Source organism: Crassostrea angulata, chromosome 7 (assembly GCF_025612915.1).
Source record: "Crassostrea angulata isolate pt1a10 chromosome 7, ASM2561291v2, whole genome shotgun sequence".
Classification (NCBI taxonomy): Eukaryota; Metazoa; Mollusca; class Bivalvia; order Ostreida; family Ostreidae; genus Magallana; species Magallana angulata.
Window position 1 is genome coordinate 10,337,745 of NC_069117.1, and position 24,312 is coordinate 10,362,056.

At 33.4% G+C, this 24,312-nt stretch overlaps 1 protein-coding gene across 11 annotated transcripts in view; it reads right to left on the reverse strand.

Annotated features, from left to right (window-relative positions):
* The window catches only part of LOC128155525 (ovarian cancer G-protein coupled receptor 1-like), a 45,401-nt gene that overhangs the window by 3,382 nt on the left and 17,707 nt on the right, over positions 1 to 24,312 (reverse strand). For 3 of the 11 annotated variants that reach the window (XM_052817279.1, XM_052817277.1, XM_052817283.1), the window contains one exon: positions 21,121 to 21,178. The exons of 2 other annotated variants lie outside the window; for them this stretch is intronic. The gene's annotated coding sequence lies outside the window, so the exon portion shown is untranslated. Of the gene's footprint in view, positions 1 to 1,563; positions 2,548 to 2,600; positions 2,693 to 2,732; positions 3,103 to 3,276; positions 3,412 to 16,464; positions 16,711 to 21,026; positions 21,047 to 21,120; positions 21,179 to 24,312 lie in introns of those variants that run through there. 6 more of the 11 variants (XM_052817280.1, XM_052817278.1, XM_052817285.1 and 3 more) reach the window with 6 other exon arrangements.

Genomic DNA, 24,312 nt, shown 5'->3' on the forward strand with positions numbered 1-24,312 from the left:
TAGAGAAATGAGGTGGGTCTAGGTTTCACGAGTACTTTTTTATTACTATGTACCGGTTTGTGTGAATGAAAAAATGGGGAGCAGCGGACATCTATTAGAATGGGATGATGCATTTCAAGATGGATATCGTCTAACGCATAGCAACGCTTCATTCACGTCAAATAAGCCGTATAATCTTATCAGCATCAATAATGAGGGCAAAATTATCTCTCATTAAATCCAACAATAGTAAATTTATCATTTTGGTTATCTGTGAATGACATTTTATCAAAACGTTTTCAGGATGGAGATAATTCGGGTAGGGCGACCGTAGTTTTACTGGTAATCTATTGGCAATTGAAAGCTTTTACAATCGGCCCTAATAGTTGTAATGGAATCAAACTTTTCCAAAAACGGTTGGTGTCGATATTAATTGCTCTTAAGTATTCATTTACACATTGATTTTTCGTTATCTTTTTTTTTAAAGTAAATATTTAAAAAACTATTAATTTACATCGCAAACAAAACCTCGGGACATTAATTTAGAAAAAAATATAATGAAGTGTGATCTCTTTTTTTTGGTAAAACCACGATGGAAAGATGTTATTTATTAATCATTCAATATTAGCTGGATTTATGTTCAATACACATGATAAAAATCCATCCCTAACAAGTTCGAGTAAGTACACCGGATAATGGACAAGCTATTACTACATAGTTATCAGTGCTATTTTGTATCGCTAAAAAAGGAAAAGGGTCATACAACGAGATTCTCTCTCTCTCTCTCTCTCTCTCTCTCTCTCTCTCTCTCTCATTATGAAATAAATCAAACTCTTTAATTGGAACTCAAGCACAAAAATACTCGACTATCGTGTTAAATATTTTTGTTTTTGTAGTTTATTAAAATGTTTGGAGAAAAAAGAATCTCAGGAATTTTAAACACGTGTCTCACTTTAAATGTACTTTTAAATGTTTTTAAATACAAATTCACATTTATATTAAATGTGAAATTTTATAACATTACAAGCTTTCCTCTGAAGCATTTTATCTTGCAAGCTAGCTAATGCATGGAAATAAAATCAGAATATGATTCACTGGAAGGTTTTGTTTCGTGTTTTTTATCCACTTTTTTTTAAGCTCCAAACAGTAGTATATTATCACCGAGCCACATACTGTGTACGATTTCCTTAAAACTTTATGCAAACAACTTATTTATCAATGCGTTGGTGTGCTTGTCAGTTAAAGTGCCTCATTACTCAAAGTTTTCTAAGCTTAAATGATTAATTTATGCCCAAGCGTCTGGAATATGAAATTATTAACGTGTACTTCACAATTCATACACTTTCTCACATTCCTAATTTAAAGAAGCATCTGCCGAAAAAAAGAGAAAGATTTTTGTTCCAAATTACCCTATTTGCGTTAAGTCTAGACAAAATAAATTGAAATCAACTGTAATCAATGTCATATCATACAGAACACCTACAAGCTACAAAATACAATAGAAAAAGTATCGGCAAAAAATGTTAAAACTGTGAAAAACATTGAAAGGGAAAACATGCGAATCAGGATAAAGTAACACCATACTGTCCAGATTTTCCCGGCTACATCGCTCCAAGCTTTCTCATTCTCCGATGATGCAATATTTAGTGGGAGTTCTGGATTGTATAAAACAATGCATTGTGAACAATTCGCTCTTTTGTTCTAAAAATACGAATGAAATCGCAAAGTGTCATCGGTCGTTGATTCTTGTCTCCAACACACGAATCTTGCTCCAATTATTCTTGGAACTTTTGAGGATCCAAACAAGTTGCCAAATGTTATCATAATCTCCTTATAAAACAAAATAGAAGGTAACAGAATACACGTGCATCGTTCTGTTGATTAGCATTTCATCGTCAGTCGTTAATATTTAATTAATTATCCATTGATACAAAGCACAGGGGTTGTAGTTTAGCCGAATTCTAAAGACATTGAGATATCGGTGAGGTACCGCTTTACATGGTTCTTATTTACAATTTCGATTGATCTGCATTTTGTAAGCTCATAACCATTTATTTTGGCTATTTACAGATCTTACATTTCTGTCTTTGCTGAAATATTTTTCGGTGCGTTCAATTAATGAAAACTGTCTGTTGAGCTTTACAACTTTCGTTACATGTACGGGTGCATGTTCAAGGAAAAAATTACACGGCGAGTCTTGTATTCTTGTTAATAAATGCACCTAACGGGTACATCCTTAAAAAAAATATTTGGATACTTTTCAGAAACAATTTTTAATTCATCACAAAGGCGTATAAAATATATCAAAGTACTGTTTGCTGATTTTGACTTATCTTTTCTATAATCATTTTGTAAAATTAAATGTATGCTAAAACTATTTTTCCTTTACTGAACGGAAATCATCCACGAAAATTTTGTAAAAAGCAAGCAATGTTAGAAAAAGGAAAAACAAATAACAACTCTGTTTCACGAAAGGAGTTTTATCGTTAACATGATAAAACAATAAACATAGTCTAAACTAATAATCGAGCAGAATAAAATTTAAACGCATTAATTTTTTAAGCAAGATAGAATAACATAACTTTTCGTAAGGTCTCAAATTTTGCGTCTAAGATTCTTACCTGATTCCAAAATCAGAAAGCAAAGTGAGGGACTGACAGACTTGTGACACCGAGCGTTCGCTCTCTGTGTGTTTCCTAGCAGGAACCAACCAGATCCAATGATATATAGAGTTTTGTATTGATCTGACTTACCAATAATGCGTCCACATCTGTTTAGTTTGCCAAACATCGGTAAATCGGAATGCAGTATTAAAAAGTAAATATTCATTGATACTGTTTACTTATTTACTAAGTTTTCAGAGTATCACTATGTCACTTTGTGTTGCACAAGAGGATTCGGCAGGTACTTATAAGCTGAAATGTTCGGGTGGGGGCTATACATGTAGTTGAGATGAGTCAACCCCCGGGAAAGACGAAGCGATTTGTACATAGCTCTAGAATGACAGAATCTATAAATCTAATGGCCCGAGATTCATTGCTAGGTAAACAGTCTATAAAAGGTTTGTTTAAAAAAACTATTATCTGTATTACTTAACTAGTAAAAGAATTCAATGAAACCTGTTACATTTAAACTTCGGTTTATCAGATAGCAAACTTCATTAAAAGGGAGCTTCAATACAGAGAGAGGTAAATTAATCGTCTACGTAATTCAATACCCATAAATTGAATGTAAATTGTCAAATTAATTTAATGAAATTAAAGTTGAATAAAAAGCATAGGGCATAAACAAACTTACCTCGTCGAAAAACTATCATTCGAAGCACTGAATCGTTTTGTTATCTTTTAGAGAGAGAGAGAGAGGAGATAGAGAGAAAAATGTGTATCAGGTGTTTATGTTCTCACACATCATTTAAGGCCCAATTATAACTAAACAGTTGGTCTCTGTATTATCTGGATTTATCAGCTGATACAATTTCAACACTGTTTAAACACCGATTGTTTTGTGTAACTAAATATATATCTTTGTAACATGCATGTACTATCATCATAATAACATTAGGAAACATGCACCACGTCTTTCATATCTCGGCATGTTATGATTGAAAAAGAGGACTGTCAGTTATTTCCGAGATAATATAACGTTAGGCAGATTAAGGTACTTCAATACACCGAGACTTATACTTTTTAAGACACTACGTCACAAGATGGCGATTTAAATGTTTTGTTAAACTGTTTGTATCAATCGATTCAGGTGAATATCGTCATAACTCAGTGAACTGCAGATCATGAGTTCTTATTGTGAGAGTGATAGTGGGGTGAAGCAAGAAATGTAACCGTCTTTCATAATTATCTAGGTATATTAGTGCCCTCTGGGTCAAGGTCAAACTTGTACGAATGACCTCCTTTACAGTCTACCGTGTGTCTAAGGTAACTTTGGCATCACGTGTTTATTGAGTGTGTGCATGCGTCAGATGTTTGGATTGAACTGTTTAAAAAGATGTTTTAAATTCTTACATGTACATCCATTGACTAATTTCTCACTTGAGTATATAGAAGGAAAACAGATTGTTGTTTATCATATATGAAATAACTGTTTATGTACTTTTCTCCTATGTCAGCAATCCCTCTACCCTAGTAGAACCTTTTATTGTTTAAAAAGCCCTGCTATGTTAAGAATTTGTCTAACAAAATATGCATTCATACTAAGATATTCTCGAAATCAATATATCTTATTTTAATATTTCATTCAATAATTATCTTTCACAAACTACTTAAGTTACGGAGTTGTTGACATTGTCGTGATCGCGGAATTTCATTTACTCATGTTTCATCTTGTTTCATTTAAAGCTGATAGAAAATTAAACTAGCAACAAAGGAGCACCAGTACTCTTCGTCCGTATTCTAATTAATTAACCACTATCGACAAACTTTACCCTTGCAGACATTGTTTTCAAACTAAAGAATTCCTAGTATTCAATTTATGTTTTGGGCATTTTGCTTTAGACAACAAGTCTATATTTGAGACAATTCGTATGCGTTTTCCTAATCGTCTTTCTCTAGTCCAAACTTCGGGATGATACAAATAAGAGAAGGTTATATATGTGTCTTGGAGATTGGTCCTCTTTGGAGTCAAATATGCCTTGAAAAAATTGCACGTGATTATGCATATTTTCTACACAATAATAAATATTAGTTAGTTCTACAACATATTTTGGGGTAATCACAGACGGATCAAATTTAGATAGGGAAAATCTGGCGTCAAAAATCTGGCTTTGAATATACACCTTTGAAGAAAATATTTCTTAGAAAGACGAGTGTCTTGAATTAATAGGAGCCAATATACATTCTATAAAAACAAATCAAGTGCTTAAAGAACCTCCAGAGGCGCTGGTTTTTATCATTATTATTTTCCTCCGATTTCCTCTGCATCAAAGATGCGTTTTTCTGTTTTGATTTCCGTCATTAGTGTCGGTATTAAATACAACCAAGTGAGAATATAATTCAAACGCCAACTGGGAATCAAGATTGATTCAACTCTATCTGCCATAAAACAAGAGCGTGTAGATTTAAGTAGCTGCACAACTTGGTAAGAAATGTATGCATTATATAGTCTCAACGAGGCATTAAGCCACACGAAAATCTCAAAACGGAATATCTACTGACATATTTCATAGACAAATCTGTCTATTGAGAGCATTATTAATATCCACTAAAACTTGGTATTACATCTGTGTTAATAAATGCGACTCAACCCACTGGGGGTTTATTTAGTAGTAACCCCATTCGTCATCTTTTTTTAAACCGTGCAAATACCTGAGCTGTTTCAAACTAGATTGTTTTATAATCATAAACTGAAAGTTATCATGATTTCATAATTTACAATATTTTCATTTTATAGTGAAACCACCGTAGATGCTATACTGAAACATTCGAAAAATACAGTAAGAAGTATGTACAACATTGAAGTCAGCATACACCAAGAACATAAACCATTTGTTAAATCAAGTTACTTGCGTCTGAGAGAGAGAGAGAGAGAGAGAGAGAGAGTCTAAATATATTTTTCATTAACAGATTAGTGAATGGTCAAACGCTCCGTGTCGACACTGGTGTTGATTTAAAGGGACTTTTAATTTAAGGTTGGTTTAAAAAAACCTTTAAGTCGCTTTCTCGATCGCAGTAAGAATTTTCGGAATTCGCATCTAATGCTAAGTATTTTTTCATATTTCGTTTTTATATTATCATACGTATGTTTTATTTTATGACACGACTAAATTATCATCATTTAAAAGGATCTGTGAATAGCCCTAGGTTTTCGAACGCTTGGGAATTCATCATTCAAAAGCAACGTGGTGAAAAAAGCAAAATCAAACCGAAACACAGCAGGTCTTCGTTACCTTGTAATTATGATTGTGTTTTTAGTGTAGAAGAAGCTGAAATGAAAGAGAGTGGTGCGGAAAATTAATGTAAAATTTATCAAGTTATGCAATCTTTTCGCTAGCTGAAGCTTTTTGTTCAATTTACAGAAATTTATAATAGAGCTGCCGTATGTAACCAGATAGGGATGTGCAAATGACCTTCCAGATTGCGTTGCGGTAATGTATATTAAGTTCCCAGTCTTTATTAGATTAATTGGCAGTCTAGTGAATCGAAATTGTATACGGGAGGAGAGAAATCAAATGCAATGCAATTAAGGCATCAGAGGGTTTATTCACAGATGTCCTGAAAATAGTCCGGAGATCTGATTAAATCAACAAAAACGGCTTTATATGGTTTGATTGCAGGAAGTTGCTATTTGAAAGTGGGTTTTAAAAAGTGAGCGTGCGCATTGGGGTTTTTCGATCTTGTTCTCGCTTCTCACTTCTTTCCCCTTTCAAATTCTCAAATTCTTAAGATATCAAGAATATTTCAATCGGATAATATCGCAATCAAAAACATGTTATGGGTACGATATATTTTCCGGTAAAATCTTAAATCTTTGTGATTCAATCGAGAGACTCGGTTTTATGTACATTCTAATTATTCTGATATTCAATTTCAGTTTGGGCTAATAAGCAAATGGTTACCGATCTGCATGGCCAAATTCTAGCTTTAAGCATAACAAGTTTCCTTCAAGTTCTTTAAGAAAGTAAATCCACTTAAAGCCAATTGCTTCGGAAGTTAATATTACTTCAGGCCCCTGTAATTTGCTTTGTTCTGTGGTTCAGAATTCTAATGTGTGAAATACCAAGAAAATCGTTTTCAATTTAGCATAGTATTGCTCAAATCAAGGATTCTCATTGGTTTCTTTTTAGCAAGCGTGTTGGATTACGGGAATCTAAGCTCATTAAGGGTTCCGCAAACGATAAATTCCTGCCGTAAGCAAAACTTGCGTGGGTTCAATTTGCATTGAACATCAGTTGGTGGCGAAACAGAATTTTCTGAAATTTGATTAACGGGGTTGAAATTTTAATTAAAATCTACAGGTATCCGTCATAGTATCGTATTGTATTCAACGCTAAATGTGTTATTTAAGTGGTGCTGACACATTATTAAGGTCTTCCGTTTCCAACGGAAGACCTTTCTATTATTGTGCGGGAAAAAAATTAAGATTATTCTTATTTTTCTTTTTTTTTTTTTGTTTCCTAGACGCGAACTTTGAGGCTTCATATCTTGCTCATTTCTGAACGGTTTTTGCTCAAATTTTCAGGGCTAACGTACTTGACAAAATACTATCTTAAGCAATTCATAAAATGTAGAATTCCCTTTCCGTTAAAGAGTTATTCCCTTTTAAATTTTTTTAGGGCCTTTTGTTTCCAGACAAAGGCTCCGAGACTATGATAGCTGGGAATTGGAATCCAACGAATTTGAATAACAGAGACATTGTAGTTGTGCACATCTGTTTTTGTTTTAAGATTACGTTTTTTATTTAGGAAAAGGTAGGGGGTCAAAAAACAGGATTCAAAAAAGTGCGAAAAATCAGACATGTTTTCTTTTATATCTTTTAAACGAAAAATATTTTGATAAGACATGTAGAATAAAAGTTGTGCAAAATATCAAGGGCTTTCATTCGACACCAATAAAAAAGGGCTGGCCCCTTAAATTAAGGGCCAATGGCCCCTAAAAAATTTTGCTTAATAACTCAAAAACGGTTAGGATTTTGATATGGCTGTCGCTGGAAAAGTTGTTTGTTGGGATCTCGTGAAGGTCGTTTCAATGTTATTTTGTAAGTGATTTGTGTAGTATGAGTGTAAAAAGCTTTACATGTTAGCATGTACCTGTTTTTATTTGACAAGTTAACGAAAGACTTTGTGCGTACAACTGGCATGAAGTTACCGCAGAAAGTATGCTGGTTTATACAGGAGGCATTAATTCATAAGAATTTTTTTTTTTTTTAGAATACATGCTTTTTTTAGGAGTTTAAGTCATTGCTGTTAAGTTTTTATAATGCACAATCCTTAAAACGGGATTTGGAAAACAAATCATTGTTTTTCTTTTCTAGTAAACCACAAAATATGGAATTAAAAAAATCTATGCATTACATTTTCGTTATTAACTCCATGCATTTAAAAATATACCTTGAATCAGAGCTGTGTGTGTGTACCATTACGTAAGCTCACCCTCGTCCGCGGCCGAGAAAATCGGGGCACGATAGTCGCGGCTTGAATACCTAGCGGTCAGCGGTTATCTAATACACAAGAGTTGCGTCTCTCATAAATGAGTTTATTTATCCGCAAACTCAAGAATTGTTTTCGTTTTGATTACACATATTTTTTTATGAATTAAACAATTTGGTGTCAATTAAGAAATCGTTCAGTTAATTAATAAAAGCAATGTCATTCTCAATCTAAAGCAATAATAGACATAGATCAATTATGGGTTTTAAGTTTAAAATAAATAACTTCTATTTGATAGAGTAAGGTCATTATACGGCAATCATTTCAAAGCTTCCTGGATTCTGAGCTGTGCGGTTCTGTGCGTTGTACCTTTACGTAATCTATCGTTCACCCACGGCCGAGGAGATCAGCCACGGCTGCACTACTTAGGCCAAAAAAAATTAATCATTAGTTTCTCGGGCCAAAATTTTGAAATTTTGATGAGGCAGGCAGGTTTTTTTTTTTCTTTTTTTTTTTTTTTTTTTTTAAGACAAAATTTACAATGACGTTAACCCATATTTTATGATTTATTTGTGTACTCATCAGCAGATATTCATCAAGCTGATACATTGGCAAAGTTTAAATATTTGTTTTAATTTGTTCTTTTTAGCTGTTTCTGTTTCCTTTTCAAAGGTTGAGTTTTTGTAATTGAACAAACATGACAAATGGTTTGTGCCCCTGCTTCATTTTGTGGCCCATCTTTCCCCTCCACAGTAACAACACAAGTCTGAACTGAAATAGGGGAATTTCTATGGCATTTCACTAGTTGAATTTGCCATATAAAAATTTATCAAATAAAGCATTCATTTGGGGTGTTTTCTTATCAATCTCCAGTGCCTTGAGGACAGAAATCAAGAAAAAGTAAATTAGTCATCATAAAATTCTCAAACAATACAATTGTCCTTTATTCCTGCTACTAGGCAATATCACAGAGGCCTCAATTTCTTAAGATAACAGAGAAATTTCAGTGGTAGTGTTAACAGGGACCAACCTAGAGCAAACTTTCTGAAATTCTCCCTCACAGAAAAATAGGGAGAAATTTGAAATTTTGAATTAAAAAAATTAAAATCTTATCCATTTTTTTTAAATATAATTTATTAGGTGTATTCATACATTTTGTAGATGAATTTTTTCGTTATTGTTTTGGCTAAATGACAAATGAAATCAGTCTATGTGTTTCAGTGTATTTTGGAGGTATTAGTCCAACCCTTTGACCCAATTACAACCGTTATATAGTTGGATCTGTTTTATTTTAAAGATAACTGTAGACAAACGGTTTTAAGATTATCTTAGCACGAACTTAGCAGAGTTATTAACGAATTACTAGTTACCAACTAATTGTATTATCAGCACCTAAAGTTATAAACATCGGTTGTAATTTTCAGTGCACAGTATGAGAATGCATCAACCGTATCTATAACCTCTAAAAATAAGACAGTCGCTAGTTATTAATCACAACAGGATTTAACTTAGGCTATGAAAATGTCTTTTGAATTAGATGATTATCACTTTATTGCTTTTGGGGTTAACTTTCACGATCGTAAACTCAGAATACAGGGCAACTTCAACCTCTCTTTCTGAGGAAATTCTGGCGAAGTAACCGACCATAAAGCGAGTACTTATATTTACATAAACTTTTAGTTAGCCCAAGTAGCCCCCTAGGTTGGTCACTGGGTAGATGTGTCAGATAAAATAACGTTTTTTACTGACAGAGACAAGCCTTTATTCTGAGCGTTTGTTTACATTGATTTTATAATAGAGAAAACCGATATTGATAAGATATGAAAAATCCGGAAAAATAACGATAAAAAAGTTTGATGCGGCGATGATTTTACTGATGCGGCGGTGCCTGAGAAACAAATCATTAATTTTTTTTAGCCTTAGCGGTTATTTAATACACAAGATTGGCACACCGAGACGCACACTTCCATGCATATGAAGGTGTTTGAGTTAATATAGCCGTAAATACAAGAACTGTTTTAATTTTATGTCATAAAAGTTTGTTCATTTTGGATTTATTTAATTAAATTTGAGTGTAAATGAATATTAATGAACGATATTACTCCATGCAAATCGGAAACATCGTCAGACAGAAATTAATGGTTGGTTTGTTTATGTAAAATATTTTATAAACTGTACAAATAATGTTTTAAATCAACAACAACAACAACCCCTAAATATTAAACATTTAAATGATGATCATCCATCGCACATGGCTGAGGAGATCCGGCGCGAGTGGACAAGTGACCCGCGGTCGGTTCGTGATCTTCTACATGTACCTTATCACGCGCTCATGTTTCAAATTTTGCACGGACACAACTATATTTTGTTATGTTTTCAACTATTATATTGGTTTTATATGAAAAGATAAATTTATTTTACTTGTATAGTTGATTAAGCATTGATGTATACGATAGCGTACAAGGTATAGTTTAAAAATCAAATCAAATTATAATCAAAGTTCCATGTTACATGTTTGCGGTAGGTGCTAGCACGATAAAAGAATGTCCTGAGTTGAGGCATTCGATGATTATTTAAAAGAATATTCACATGAGTTTTAAACAACTTTAGATTAGATTCTATCGGTCATATATTAATCACTTCTGTAGTTTTTCTACATGTTCGTTTCATTGTGGAAGCGAACTCATTGCTGCCCCCCCCCCCCCCCCCCGCTGACAGGAGCTCGCGCTGTATTTTTTTTTTAATTGGCGAAAAGATATCAAGATCTGTCGAAGTCATTTTTGGTGGCTTCTTCTTATGTGTAACATTTTGTTTCACTTTCCCACCCGTTTGTTTATTCGGTCAGTCTGTGTTAATTCAATCGCCACGTGCGACCGAGAATCGTGTGTCTCTTCAGCGCACACAGCTCAGAACATATATAGCCCCGGGTTATCAATTGTTATGTAATTGAGTGACAGTTGAAATGGTGCGTTTACTACATAAAATAATAAATTAAAAAAAATCATCCAGAAAAAAGGTTACCGTAACTCAATAGTCAATACCAAAAATAAAATCCGTATGATTACAAACTTAAATCGGTTTTTCAGTATTCGACGGGATTTGATTTTTCTTTTAACATTAGTATTTTTATTGGTTTCAGAGAATACGATGTAAAAATACAAATAGTAAATAAATCTGATATTATTTACATTGATAATGTTGAAAAATATTTAAAATTAAATTAGTCACATTCGTTAGAAAACAATGTTATACAAACATCCGATCATTTTTTCCTATGTCGTATCATTTGCGTAAATAAATATATATGGTCTGTACATATTCATGTAGCTCAGAAAAATTCAAATGATTTAACAACAAAGAAAGTTGTAATTACTATTTCTGATTTTTTTTTCAAAGTAATTTAACATGGTATTGAAAAGAACAAGAAATAATAATGATTTAAATTTTTGACTCAATATTCGTATATATTACCTATGAATCGTATGGTTCTTGGTAATAAACAATACAATACAATACCGGCGCTCCTTACACGTATAACGGCGTACAGTGTATAGATTATCATGATCTATTTGAATTAAGTACCATACGTAAAGATTCCCATAATGATTAATTGCATGACTCTGTAGATTGTAGGCAAATCCCTGTGCGTTAATTACTTCTAAGACCTCTTGTTTTCCGTTAACAGTGGTTTAAATAATTAGAATAATTACTTGTAAAAAATATCTAGAATCGGGATTCCAAAGAACTTACTTCCTGCAATTCATAGAAATGATCAGTATATTTTCTTTCTATGTTTACATTTAATTTTGTTCAAATAATTAATAAATTTTCTATCATTTAAATTGTGTGCTTCATCAAATACTGATTCCGATTACCTTGAAGTCATTAATTTTTCCATTGGTTATTGACCAAAAAAAAGAGACGCTTGACCATCCAATGAAAACAAATATACAGAGTTTGATTGACAGGTTCAGTCAGGTCTCACCCGATGTCTTGTAAGTTAAAGTTGATTAAGGCTTGTTCCAACAGAAATCATGTTTTGCTAACTGTATTTAATATTTTTTTTTATTTTTAGCGAATTTTAATATTGTACAGTCATTTTACCGGTAACGAATCAGTATGCGGTTTCGTCGTGCATGCAACTATTACTATCGGAATTCCAAATGTTTTTATTTTTTGTTTAAATCGCGTTTCTTTGTCCTTCTAAATTGTAGTATCAAACTTCCGAAAATATAAAGGATGAATTACGGAGACAGTAATTTCAACACCCTCTCCATTTTCCTAGTTTCGTATTCGTTTCCCAGTATCGAATTAAGCGCCCTTTATCACTTCTGACCGAATATTTTGAGGCGAATTGATTTCAAAAATATACTAGAGGTACATGTTAATGGACTTATAAATGAAGAAGGAAAAACAATTGTGGGAATATGTCATTTAAACAAATAATATGATCTTTATTTTTATCATACCGTTTTCCCGTCAAATTGAAACTGGACTTGAACAGTTTTCATTTGCGTTACTTTATAATATTGAGTTTTCATAAAAACACTTTATAATAGTAATTGATGATAAGTAGTTGCCATTTTCCTTTGTTTTTCCCGTATATCTATCAATATATGCAGCCAAATAATACTTCTGTCGCAATGAACCGAAACTAGGAAAACTACACGTGGTTCAATCTGATACTGGCAAATACTCGTTACCGGTAAAACGACTGTACCAGTACTGAAACATCGTATTAAAACGTTATATATACATGTACTCTGTAACTAGTCGTCTTTTAATACATATACATGTACCTTTCTTTTGTTTGTTTAAAATAAATTCAATTTTGTAAAAAGATAAGTATTTCATTTCTTCTAGATTTTTTTTTCATGAAAATACATACAAAAGAGTTTTGCCAATCACAAAGAGTTTAAAGTACATGTAATGTAAAACACGGGCGCCATTTTGAAACAAATTGTCAGAGAGTTCCGAATGAAATCTGATGAACGTTTCACATGGTTCTCGCACGCTTTGCTCGAAACGATTTACACGCTTTGTCCGAAACGCTAAACGGTTTACACGAAACGCTAAACGATTCACACGAAACGCTAAACGGTTAACACGAAAAGTTTCTTGCACGTAAGTCACACGCTTTTTTGGTGTAGTAGTACGTTTCAGGGTCTGTAAATTTTGTCAGCATGCAACAATTCTAAATTGCACATTGTCTTAAAAAATTTAGAAATATCTAAATAAAGAAGTTATCTTAGAGGAAAGGTTACATGTTTTGTAAACGGGTTCGGTTTAAAAAAAAACACAATTCCTGACATGACACATGAGTACATACTGTTTATAACAATGCTTGCTACCCTCTGAAAATTTAACTCGCCATTAAATATCTCATTTTTTAAATAATGTTTGTTACGATTACATAAACTGTGTGCGACAAATAGTTTTCCTGAAACATTTTCTTATTTTCTTTTTCAAAACACGTTTTATATGCCGGCTTTCAATCACAATACGTTTTTATAACAAAAGCAGAGCTGAAAGTTTAGTAATTATAATCGTTTGACACCATATCACATATATTTTCAACTCGCAGCAACAACGGAAGACCTACTCGTGGCTTTGCCACGAGATCTGCTCTAGTTCGTTCACTGTTCGATAAACACTCAGAGAGATAGAGACAGACATACATACAGACAGAAGGTTCTAACAGACAGACAGAGAGATGGACATAGACAAAAGGTTCCAACAGACATACAGACAAAAGATTCCAACAGACAGACATACAGACAGACAGAAGGTTCCAACAGACAATGAGACATACATACGGACAAGATATTCCAACAGACAGAGAGACAAACATACAGACAAAAGCTTCCAGCAGACAGACGGACAGATGTATTAATATGGCGTATGATGATTCAAAACTGAAGAAAATGTATGAAATCAATGAGTCTTACAAATAGACGCTCTTTTGTATCATTTGAGAGTTTCCATTTGTAACCATTATTTCATGTAAAATTCATGTTCTCTCCATTCTTTGCTCTAAAAATTTTCCATTCAGATAAAAAATAAGATATTTATAATAAATCGCGGTGAAAAATGAATTTATGCATTTACGTATATAGTTCGTTAATTTATGCTTTTATATTTATATATTATTTGTGTTACAATTACATTTACAAAAATGCGCGAGAGACCTGTGCGTCAATATTATACAGTAAACCCTTACACAATATCAGGTTTATTGTCAGAAAGTTCATTAGCAGCATTTAGTTTTTGTTGACATCTGAACACTGGCAGAGCCTTGCAAGACTCGTTAGCAAACTCGTTACCGAGTAATTGACATCAATGAGTTCCACAAAGACGTCACATGCCGAAGTACAATTTGCGTAACAATAAAAAAGAGTTCCCCGCTACTTTCCATCTTTTGGAAGCATTGTATCCGGTGAGCCACGCATCTTTCTCATATGTTTCATTACTCTTTTTTAGAATAAGAACTAAGTGCTTTCTATTGTGTTTGCTGGAATGTTAAAAAAAGAGAACAGATATGGGAGATTTGTTCATTTCCGGCTTCAAACAGGTGCTGTTAGAGTTCCATCTAAATGTACAGCCCAACTTGACTTCTTCATATAGATATCTATGCATGGGATTGTAGGCATGGGAGAAAATCAATTGTTTTAGACTGTGGACATCGTCATTTCCACCTACTTTTGTGTTAGAAATAGTCTTCTGAACTGTAAATGCAAAGGACTTTACCCTCCAAAGATTGAATGATATACAATGTCCTTCAGCTGAAATTAGATCTTTGAATCTCATTGAGGAATCTTTCATAATGTTACTTTGCTAGAACTACAGTAAACAGTCACAGTACACTTTACAATTCTTAATGGTTGGGGATCAGAAATGTCTGATGCAATACTGGTGTATATATATACTAGTATATATATGAAACAAATGAAGGTTTTTCTTCTTATCAAAAGCCAACTTGATTCTGATAGATCTGTGTATGATTAATTGATTAAAGTAACTTTTCATTCTTGTATACAAAATAATGTTATCAGGTCTTACTTGCTTTCCTTTAGATTTTAAATTAATTACACATACAATGTTGCAATGAAATTGCGGAATTAAATTCAAGGCCAAAACAAACAATACACAATTCTTCTATATAAACCTTGACATAGTAATTTGAATGCATTAAAAATAACCGAATCTTTTCAAAAAAATCCACGAGAAAGTTCAACTTAAAAAGAAAAGGAAGTGGCCACTTTTATTGACTCACAGAGAACTTTTTCTCTATTTTACACTTGGAGATATATTAACATTATGGTCCGTGTCATCCGACCCTGCTTTATTTATGCAAGTTTGTATTGTAACGATGAAGCTGAATTTTGTTGTTATTGTTAAAGCGCATCAACAATCATTCATTTGCGCGAAGTTATTTATAGATTTTGTACTTTGATAGATCCTGCGTGTCACAATTGACGCCTATTTATCTATTTGTCAAATGTTATCGTCATTTTCGCTAAATGTCATTAATTGTTCTGGGTTATCTCATCCTTTTAAAATTTCAGTCGTATATTTTTCTCTCTGAATAGAACTACGGTACATATTCTTGTAAATCACGAAAAGGCAAACCGAAAAAAAACCTCACTAACACGGGGATTTCATGTTACACAGGAGACAAATGTTGTAGAAATGTGACCTGTTAATGGCAAATTACAACTGCAATTAGCATTTCTTTGATATCACAGAGGAAATTATCGTGCAAATTTATACAATGGAAATGAAATCAAATGTCAAACTTATTAGAAGTGCCTTGTTCAACCAAACTATTCGATATTGAATAATTCGACACGGGATGTTAAACCTCCACAGTGACACCCAATCATCAAACGTAAAGATGCAGAACGAGCGACATTAAATAACATTAAGCCTGGATTTCTTGTTGTTTGAAATGGGTTTTCTTTCGATATCGTACAACCATTAATATATTTATGGACAGATTTTTCTTGAAAACAACCGAAAATTACAGCGATTATCATCGACTATTAACAACACTCGCAAACAACTTGAATTAGTTATCTTTTTTGGGGCAAAAAATATGTGATGCAAGATACATCGGCGATGATAACCGCTAAAAAAAACTCGATCTTGTTAGAATACACAATAAAGTTGATCAATTTTTATAGTCCCGTTAAAATCAAAATAAAGAAAAGAAAAATCGATTTCTTGTTATTCCCCCAATTTAGTTGAACAACTTCAAATATATCCATAAAACAGAGGACGCGAATCTAAAGATAATTTTCAAAGGTAACGCGAATGAAAATCTTTAATTATCATCAAATAAATATCAGCATTATAATTTTCGGTAAAAAAAAGAAAAAATAAATACTTACATCTAACAGAAATAACTCGGGTTGTTTTTTCCATCCGAGAACAGAGAGAAATTGATTCCGGATTGTTCAACTAGAATATGATGTATGCACCGCTGACACGGTTTCTTTGCGCACCATCAATAGCAGTGTTATTTAATTCGATAAAACGGCTTGTGTTACAGAAACCTACCACACTAGCACAAAAAGAGGGGAGTCCCGTATTGATGGGGGGTATCATGCGTTGGACTCACGCAAACTCGCCACTCGTCCGAATCATAATTTATTTTTATATCGGGATTAGTTATTGTTAAATGAAGGGGAGGGGGGAGGAAAGAGAGATCTAAATCACCAATTGAGGTTGATTTACTACCGGTAAAAAATGAACAATATCTGCTCATTATTAAGAGACGCATTTACTTTGGCATTTAAATTTTGTTTTCATTACCAGATTTAAACACTTTTTTTTTGTTAACAAAACGGCCTGGGCGTATTAATTATTTTCCGGGTAACTAGCTTTCTATCTATACAACTTAGTAATAAAAAATCCATCGAAATGAAAAATAAAAATTATTAAAGATTATAAAAGTGCACCGGGTGTCTCGCTCAATGAATTCAATTTTTAGAGAGAGAAAAAATAAGTCATTCATATCAATTTTTAAAGAGTTCTATATCGGGTGAAAATGAAAAAAACTGATGACACTCTACGAGAGTAAATGAATTATAAAGTTTAAGCCAAAAAAAATGATCCTTCGGATTTTCCTCAAAAGCATTATACCGACATACAGTCAATATCCTCACCAAGCTTTCGTTCAAAAATATACCTTGATCATCTTTTTTGTTTTAGAACCTTTTTAGAAATATAATAATCCATCATATTCAAAAGCTATATAAACTTCAAAGCTTTGTTTCATGAAAAAAAGAGACCACGAATGCTACCGGGTATTTTTTTTTCAAAGCACTGAATATATGTTGGTTTAATTGTTTATTCCCCGTATTGACAATATTCCTTGCCATTTGCACATCAGTCATGCGTTTTGATGCATTCTCTTGGATCATCGTAGAAGTATGAAAAGATGCGAGACGGAATGTGACTTTGACATCGCTTCATTAGTCCTTTTTTCACTCTCCCTCTCTCCTTTTACGTTCAAGCAGTCAAGTGCGCTTACTTTTATCGCGCGTTTTGATCATGTAGATGTAAACCTATGCTTTTTAGCCGAGTATATTAGCTTTCCGTGTTTCTGAACACTAACGTATTTACAGGAGCAAAGATAAAAAGCAAAATTTTTTTTCAAACCTAAATATTCTATGCTCTACAGTCTATTATCAAATTGATCCTTTTAGAAAGGTACAAATTCATAACAAAATCATTATTTGACCTGCTTTATCAAACTATTGTTTTTCAAAGCATCTGTTTTATATTCTACTCAAAGAACAATATTTGAATCTGCTTTACCCCTAAGAAGTATACAATGTTTTCAGCGTGCAGCTACACACATTATTTTGTATCCAGAGGCTCGCTTTGCTTATACAACAAATTTTGACATTTGAAATACAAATTGACTGCAAATAACCGTGACAATTCGTATTACATGTAAATAATATAAACATTGATACTATACAATATTTCGTAGGTGAAGCCATAGTCGAGAAGGTTGCGTTGCGCTTCAGATATGCATTCCATGATTAATGTTGCAGGTAATTTTATATGCTTATTACAACAGTTGAGAGTAAAAAATCATGGGCCCCAAGAGCGAGGGGGAGGAAAATTCGTTGTTTTGAAATGCGATAAGAAAGTATTTATATACCCTTGCAAAATTTATCGCGTCAATTGGAGAGTGCATTGGTTCAAGTTTCGATGAAACGAAACGGCTACGATTGCAAAGGGAAATAGTTCTAGAGGGAGACAAGGGGAAAGATAATAGAGAGCTCGTTCCGAGGTTGATAATATCAAAGTAAAGCTAGTCAGGGTTAGCGTAGAGGTCCTGGAAATACTGGCTTATTGGTATGCAATGCGACGTTGATTCGACAGCAATGCTTCAACGAAACAGAAGGACAGCGCAAAGATTATACAGCGCGTCCGGATCGATACTCATTACCCAAATATATGCTGTCAAGACATATTTATTTTGGAACAATGTTATCTATTTTCTCGAGTATATCAAATAAATCACAACTCGTTCTTTGGGGACCATCTCTGGGCGGTCATACGTACATTATTCGCATGAAGAATCAGTCCAGCAGACTGTCCCCGAGGCCATTGGTCTCGCCTACTATCGCATCGTACATTATCAGAAGCAGTGGTCAATTCGAATCATCACCGGAAAGGTTAATAAACAAACGAGTCCATATATACTGCACTAACCCACGTATTAAAAGTCCCAAGTTCAACAAATGGCATTGATTTGCATTCTATGGCAACGGAATTGAAAAAAACCTTGACTTTCCTTTGACTTAGAAGTCTATAGTGAAAAACCTGTTTATAATTTTGTACACTCCCCTCCATCTCCACACTCATCGATGACTTGCATGATTAAAGAGAGTACTTTGTCACGTCGAAACCAGCATAAGCATGTATAAGGGGAAACACGTCCCTTTATTTCGTGTAGCCAAAAGTTCACGCCCATCGAAGAACTGATTGAATCGAATATAATTTTAACTATTTTAAATGTTTTGAGCGCAGTGCACCCAGTTGTTTTGTTACAAACATGCTAAATCCTTGACGGCTGTGGATGAATTGACATTAACGGTTTGATAGAATAATAGAAAGTGGAGTTCGAGTTTGCGTATTTTTATGCTTAGTCTGGGTCAGTTATGACATAACAATCCTGTTTACACTATCATTGGATAAAATCATCTGAAATCTTGTAAAATCAAATGTGTACACTAATAGCCTTCTTATGAAAACGGTATCTGATAATCAATAATATTGAAAGTAAACTCTTATTTCGTACACGCATGTAGAATATCACAATTTTTTTTATATAGTACGAGTTGAAAAGTACAGCAAAGGGGCTTACATGTATTACTTTCCATATACATGTATGCCACAATTGTTCTTATTTATCGTAACGCGCGACTTACATGTACATGTATATCAGCTACTGAATACATAGGCACAGCTCAAATATTATCAAAGCAATCGTTTTGTAGATCAACATCCCATGCAAGATCAAAATGTTGTAGATAACAATTGTAACTAAAAAATACATGAAGTTTGAAATGTAAGATTTTACGATACAACTTCAGCTCTGCATAATAGGAAGAACTTTCCAGCTTTAGGCCATTGAATAAACAATGCGTAACCTTTATTGCATGTTCACTCTCAAAAAGTCTTTACCAACATGTTGTCTTTCCGAAAGTAGTCTTTTGGGGTTTCACTCGAAAGAAAAATCATTGTCTTTTATTTTCACAAAAGAATGTCAAAATGAATTAATAATAATTATCATCCGACCCACCGACCGTGGTTTCCCCCCACATTTCATGTGTTTGATATTGAACTAAATACCCTACATGCTATAATGCATTACATCGAGTTAAATTCTAAACAATAGAGTAAAATTTACATCGTTCTTGATACCGATATTCTTACATTCTCATAGTAAAATGCTGCCAAATTTTTCTCGTTACTTTTAACTAAAAAAGGAAGACAAGACAGGAGGTTTTATCGTTATGGGGTCGTTTTAACTTCATGGTGGATTTTTTTCCAATTAAGTTTCAAGCCTGACAGATGGAATTGCTAGAGAAACGCGTGTCTGGGATATGAAAGAATTCACTGTCTCCCGGGTGGCGACGTCATCACACGAATGTCAAATCTCTTTAACAACATCATCTCGTGGCAGTTCAGCTATCGAATATCTTTTATTTTGCATTATTTTCTTAGGAATTCAATCATTTGCACACCAAGATTTATGCTTTCTGAACATGTTTCTCTCGCTATCAGCTGTCAATAGGAGACTCTTTCTCTCCTCAACAAGTAGAGTTGTCACAACTTATTACAAACATAACAACTTTTTTGGCTTTTGCGTAGCGAAGCATTAGAATGGGGTCAACAAGTGACTTATTCTTGAAAGGTGTGTACCATATTTATTTGGTGTTTTTATTGAAAGGACCCTGACAGGTCGCATCTTTATATTGATCTGCACCTAATAACAGCCAAACACAGGTAAACAATAAAAAAAAGATAAATTCTACTAATACATATCATACAATTTTCGCAATTTACAGGTAGAGAAAGTACGCGCCATTACATTGCATTAATATACTTTATGGCCGATCAATGGAACATTAAAAAAGTCAGCAACTTAACTTCATGACATTCATAAACACAAAGTTTTTTCAAAGATTATTTAATAATAAACATGGGTGTTTTGATTTACAGTATGCATCAACTTCCTGGTTTAGAAAATTCATAAAATTGAATATTAACTCGAATCTCAAATTAAATTGAATGTTAATATACCAGACTTAAAGCTGTGTAAACGAAGCATTTAGTGGCAAAGCCTGGTAGATTAGCTTAATTAACCAGTTATGAGGAATTACGCAAGCTGTGAACTAATTCAATACATAGTTTCAAATCAGCTTACCAAGATATCGAACCAGCGAGGCATTTGCCAAAAACAAATCAGAGGTATTAACTTTCTTAAAGCCAGATGTTGTAAATTGTTAGTTTTTGCTAACCTTCTTCGAAGGATGGAACACCAACTAGTCACGACTCGTAAGGTCTATCAGTCTTGATCTGCAAAGTAGAGAGAAGAACTTATTGTTGGGGACACGCTGAGGAACCCTATGTTATCTATTAGCTTTTTTGTCGTCTACACATAATAGAAAGGATACATTGATGTATCTCTAAAATCATTGCAAGCTGTTATTGACAAAAACAACCTTGAAAAATTGAGAAATGTTGTCATTTCTGTAAAACTATGACAAGGGCAGACGTTTTTGTTTTCGGGCCATTCGCCTGTTCCGGGTTAGGTTGTTAGGGTTTTTCCCTAAGAAAGAGACAAACAACAAACCACTGCCGTTTTCAATGATATTATATGTTGAATATTTTTTTTAAATTTTTATCAAAAATAATAATGTCATAGCAGCATAATGTCATAAGGGTGAAATATGAATGCAAATGCACCAAATACATACATGTAGCATTTACTCGAAAAAATAGCAAGCACAGATAGTAGCTATATTTCAAAATTTTGTACGAGTCAGGTGTTTTGTGTTCAAAATGTTGCTTGGCGAAAGTTCCTCTGAAATAAACATGGTTTAATTGCTTGTCGATGAAATTGATAAAATGTTTAAAAACAACGTTCTCTACAGTCCAGGATGTAGAATCGTACATGCCATTCATAATCTCTATCGAATCTTCTAAAGATGATGGAGTCTTTCCGCGAAACCTTTAAAACCCGAGAGGTTGCGAATAGTACTGTATAATTATCGTAAATTGTCTGGATACAGATCGAGACAGATGTATTCGCGAGTCCGGATTTCGCACACGTCGAAATGCACAGTTAATTAAACCCATCTTCAATAATAGATTTACTGAAAAGATAGAGGAGACTGCTTTAACAAAACGTGACACTGTATTCAAATAGGCAGTCTCGACATATACAATATATACAGCATATAATTGAATGATGCATTTTGAATAATTAATAGATTTGAGTGGAACCCAAGTATAGCTGTGTATAATTTTTAAACTTATCGGAAATAGATTTCAATTCTAGAATTAAAAATAGCAATTTGGTAATGCTTTTAGGATATCTATGGTATAGGTTTTCATCATCCCAATCACATTTCTAAATCTTGCACAACCATTTGACAAGGGATCCGAATTACATTTCGAATAAAGAGAGATATCAGATGTTAACAAAATTAACATTTTACTCGAAAATGAAATAAAAGTTCTAGTAAAATGCTCAGCTTTGCATGTTGAAACAAATATTTAACATGGATTTACACCAACTTGAAAGGTTTTCTACCTAGACCGGTGCTTTCGAAAATTTCAAGGTCACCTCTCATTCTAACATAACGCATAGTTTTGGTAAAGGATTAACCAAACTTGGCCTATGGAAAAGGAAATATGCTCTGGACAAATAAAAATCGGACTTTTCTCTGTACATGTATGAAATTGGTAGAGTAAGTTTTTGACAGTACATGGGTATATTGTTTTATAGATTCCAGAACTCTACGTAAACAAATGTAAGGCCAATGGCATCAATGAGGGAGCAACGTATGCCGCGGGCACAGTTTTTTCACCAAAACCAAACACTGCTAAATTAATCCCTGCAGCATCAGTTTCTTCCTGGAGGGATTACTGTTTTTGCAGCAATGCCAAAAAAATTCACCGAAAACGAGTTACTGGTATGATTGACTGAAGAATTATTTTCTTTCCCTTTGAATAAGATTGATTGCTATACGTATGAATAACCCGTACATGTTCGTCTTATACCTGGTAAGAGTGGATTTGGACGTCCACATACATAGAGGATGAACTTGATATAAGAAATCTTTTTTAAAATCGTTACATCAAAAGGGCTCCTCTGAATTCGTATATTTTTTTTTCTTTTGACCTTTAAATTGAAATTACATGCTCACTTTCGTTTAGGTTCAAATTTAGCGTTATAGGCTATGATATAATTCGCATGACATAACAAACTTTAACAGTAAAATCGCTTAACTTTACAAACATATGCATGGATCCAGAGCATGTTTAGCCCCCCTCCCCCGCAAGCCCTTTAGACCCGTGCATATATAGATGTCACATATCAAATACAATTTTTTAAGACTTATTTTTATTTCCATGTAAAGCTTTTTGACGAATTTCATTTTATCATGTTTTCGTGAATTTGTTTTCTTACAACATCTGATCATTGTGATCATAAGGATTAACATAACAAGGTGTCAAAGTAAAATGTTGAATAGAATCGAAAGCACTGAAGAAGGCAAGACCAAAAGAAACAATCAACAAAGTTAAATATGTATTGTAAACAACTTAATATATTGGATGTTTGAAGATCTTTTTTAATAAAATTATGCATTAATTAAAATTTATGCATGAAAAAGAATGTCATTGATTAAAGGTTCGGAATCAAATCAAGACAGAATATCCATATCACCATTAGTTTGAGCATGCGTGTGATGCATATCTTCGAATCTTTTAATTCGTTTTGAATGTACGATATAATCGAAAATGTTTGCATGGCAAACAGCTGGATTTATCAAGAGAATTGTGATCAAATCAGATAATAACAATAGCATTTTATGTCCATTCATATTTAACTGAAAGAAGTCATAACTTTCAAATTTAGTAATTGGACCCAATACTAAAATGTTTACGTAAATGAATCTAACTCCTTCTTTTTTAAAAACAATTACTGTAAAAATTACGCCACATCTTGGCGGGCCATATTGCTTCAATTGATCAAAGTTTTGTATAAAATTGCTCACAAACACAAAGTGAAGGATGTTGCACGCAGAAAGGTTGTATTGACTTATCTATATGATCCCTTTGTCATCTGTATCCTCTGACGTTCACTAAACCCTAAAGCTCGCAATCAATTTGTTGAATAAACAACACATCATCTTACGGAATATATTACTGTCATCCTTATTATTATAGTCTTGGTAAAATTTGATTGATAGCTTTTCGCGCCTGCTAGAGAGCGAAAGAAATTCCAAACCAAATGTCGACTTTGTCCGGTTCTTGAAAGAAGAGGAATTACGAATAGTAAAGTGTATTACGCAACCAGCGAGTGTGCGATTTGTAGTGTAAACATCATGCTGATTATGTGCTGCAAGTTGAGAGAGTTGTGGCTCAGATGGTGCAAGGTTCAGAAAAGATTTCTTATATCGATTTGTATGAACGGTTCATAT